The sequence below is a fragment of the Adiantum capillus-veneris genome, chromosome 23 (assembly GCF_014529385.1).
Source record: "Adiantum capillus-veneris isolate H3 chromosome 23, ASM1452938v2, whole genome shotgun sequence".
In the NCBI taxonomy this organism is placed as follows: domain Eukaryota; kingdom Viridiplantae; phylum Streptophyta; class Polypodiopsida; order Polypodiales; family Pteridaceae; genus Adiantum; species Adiantum capillus-veneris.
The window spans coordinates 128,108,846-128,112,533 of NC_140953.1; the positions used below are offsets into that span (position 1 = coordinate 128,108,846).

Below are 3,688 nucleotides of genomic sequence, written 5' to 3' on the forward strand. Positions count from 1 at the left end.
AGAGATTGTCTTAGAAGGTCGAGAAGGTGGTTGACACCCATCTTCTTATTTCCATGCTCTACGCGTTAAGCGTCGCCCTCGACCGACATAGAATTGTTGGTTTTGTTCTCGTTATGCTAGCGTCCGCTCGCGGCGTATTTGTAAATAGCCCCTATTATGAAGAGAGACATTGTGCGTGAGAAAAATCATTCGTTGGAAAACCAAAAATGCATATGCTCGCAAGAACGTTCCTTTTCACCAAAATATCATGGCCAAATGATGACTAGAGAGTGACTCAAAAATCGCAATAGAGGTACATGGCTAGTGGCCTATGGCCTATGGCAGGTAGAGGTAGATACATGCCTAGTGGCCTATGGCCTATAGCCGGTGGCAAAAATTCAATGGCTCATGGCCGACGTTTATCGGCTAGTGGCCGAGTCTTAGATGGACTCGTCTACATATGGGTATCTACACTTGGGCATGTCTGCAGATGGATGACTACATCTCATGAGATGAGAAATCCCATAGACGGTCCTTTATATCTATAAAAGGAGGCCTCTTCTACACATGAAAATAGAGTGAAACAAGGAGAAATGAGAAGAAGCAAAAAACATGGTAGAGAGAGAAGGGTCTCTAAGCCCTTTGTAAATATTGCAAGTTTGAAGTTAATGCCGTAGAGTGGTTGCTTTTCCGTGGACGTAGCCCACACTTGGGTAAAACACATATATCTTGTGTGTGCTCTGTGTGTGTGTGTGTGTGTGTGTCTTCTTTATTATCTCTCTTGTAAATGATCTCTTTCTATTAAATACATCACTCTAATCGCCACTAAAAACTCATTAACCCTAACATCTTTTCCTCCAAAGACTTTTTATAGAGCTAGGGTCACAAGAATGCACACATAGCTTGGAGAAGATGAAGCTTGAGAGCAGATAACATTGGGAATGCTATTAGAATGTAGAAAGATAAGATAGCTTATATGACTGGTTATAAAAAAATACATAATCTTAGAGAAGAAAAGGCCTCCTAGTGAGGGACTTATATATGGGGAAGTGCCAAGAGCTACGGATTATTTGGATCTACAAACAAAAATAAGTGCAAGGCTCAAAAAAAAGGTTTAAGTGCCTCATGAGATAAAGCCTTCTTGAACCTAACAACAATTTTATCTTGTGTAGTACCTAAACCCAACTAATCTCTCCTGTAAAGAGCCTCTCCATGACATGATGAAATTACATTTTGATATGCTTGGTGTGAGCATGGAATGCTATAGGTTCTTTACACCAATGCCCTTTGACTATTAAGGACATGGTAGTTGTATATCTTTGTCCACAAACCCAAGTCATCCATAAGGTATCTACTCCAAACACACTCAACCATATGTGTGAAAGCAGCTTCCATGTACTTAGGTTCATAACTAGAAGTGCCACATTAGGATGTTTCTTGCCCAACAATGATAGGCACGAGTTTCAAAGCATGAAACGAGAATTACAAGTGGATGATGTGCCATAGCAACCAATGAAATCATAGCCCTAAAAAGGCAAGAAAATTGGGAGCCAATGAGCAACCCCTTGAATTAAATCACAAGTTGTATTGGGACATTCAAGTAGTGAGATTTTCTCAATAGCCTACCAATTCATGTTGCTATTTTAACTTGTTGTTGTTACTCATTAGCAACCTTTCCATATGCACAAGACTAACAAGTGCAGTGTGGACATGTGTGGATGCAGTCCAAGGGCACAAAAACAAAATAGTTCCTTCCTTTAATAGTGGATAAAATAGTTCCTTCCTTTAATAGTGGATTTGATGAGACATTGACACCATGCTTTGGTACCTTTTTATGGCAATACTCTTGGCTTTCTTAAGGTATAGTAACTCTAACTTTAAAGCACACTATTGTCAACAAGACCCAAAACGTTATGGTTAATCACGTTAAATATATTATTCCAAAGCCCAAACATGCATAGAAACATTATCATTTTTATCTTGACTCTCTCTCTCTCTCTCACTCACACACACACACACACACACACACACAACCATAGACCTAATCATTCCTCTCTCTCTCTCTCTCTCTCTCTCTCTCTCTCTCTCTCTCTCTCTCTCTCTCTCTCTCACACACACACACACACACACACACAACCATAGACCTAATCATAAACGAAAGCACATACCTGCATTGATGTAGCACTGCACTACCGAACCGATTAGATGTAAAACATATGCAGTAGGCTCCACAAACGTTGGGACTATAGCAAGGTTTAAACTCTGATAGGTTAGAAGTGACTACATAACTAGAGTTTGTTAGTTCATGGATATAGTAGTCCCTGGGCCACCCATCTGTATCCATCCTTATGAGATCCCGTGTGCTTCTATATGTATACATGACATTGCTACATGCATCTTGAATGACAAGAACATCTCCATCAAGCAAAGTATAGGCTTTGGATTCATTGAAATTCTCACAACTTGGAGAAGCCATAGATGATGTAAGGTTCACCGGTGCGTTTTTATCAAGCGTAAATGGAGGCACAATATCCTCGACGAGGAAGTCACCTAGGGTATCGTTGCCAGGGAAGACCCAATAGACAAGGGGTACAAGATTGGTGGAGACTTGGTAGAATAACATGCCCCCTGGTTGCATTAGGAACTTGTACATATTATTGCTGCTGGTGAGCTCCATTCCAAGTCTAAGCTTTTGGCCTTGCAAGAGAGTGTCACTTGGGTGATCAAAGCTCTGCCATGTTGTTTGATTGCTACTATCAAAGATGGCAAGATTGTCATTGCTTTGCATCTCCATGCTACCCACATTGCTTACAGCCCACATAATGGTGCCATCGCCATTGTCATCTATAAGAGACAATTGCCTGGTATTGTCCACCACTAGCTTAACAAGCTGGTGGGCTTGAGTGAGGGGGGATGTGGTATTGAGAGTCCAGACGGGAACGAAGAAGGGTTGGGGATGGGGCCATTTTTTGTGACGCCCAAGCAGATGGAGAGAAGAGTGTGGGATGGGGGAGAGGAAGGGGAGGGGAACAAGCTGAGGAGGCCGAAGGAGAAGCCTTTGGAGCCTGCGGCGAAGGCGGGAGAGCTGAGGATGGGGGATGAAGAGGGAGAAGTGGGCAATACCAGTGTAGGAGTTGAGGGAGAAGGGGGAGAAGAAGGGAAGGTGAGGTCGGCAGAGAAGCTCCAATGCGGGGGTAAAAAGAGTCGACTCTGTGCTGCAGCCTGTGAGAGAGAAGGGAAAGAAGATGGGGGATTAAGGGTAAGGAGGGCGATGGCGGCAAGTAACATGGAAGAGATCATAGTGTCCTTCTGCTGTAGTAGAGATTAGAAACCGAATCCAAGCATATACCTAGCACGTTGAAATTTCCTTGAGGGGCCATTGACTTCCTTTCCTTTAAAACACGGCCAATGAGAATCATTCTAAACACTTGAGTGCTCTTTAAATATTACAAAACATCCCACAAACAAGCCACTACAGTTAGTTTAAATACTCTGACTAGAACTTTTATTATCACAATGCATCCCATATGCAAGACATCAAAATCCTACTATGTGATTACATCACATTGGACGAAGAAAATTCCTACAAGGAGTTAGTCCTAAATCAAAAGCTAGAGAGTGGACACTACCTCTGGGAATATGGCACCCCCACCTTGGATACAAGGTGCATTCGGAAGAATCTCGATAAATCACTCCATCTCTCTCTCTC

General features: G+C 42.4%; 1 pseudogene; it reads right to left on the reverse strand.

The window, feature by feature from the left end:
- Window positions 1–1,856: 1,856 nt before the first annotated feature.
- On the reverse strand, window positions 1,857–3,279 carry LOC147428522 (uncharacterized; annotated as a pseudogene).
- Window positions 3,280–3,688: the final 409 nt, after the last annotated feature.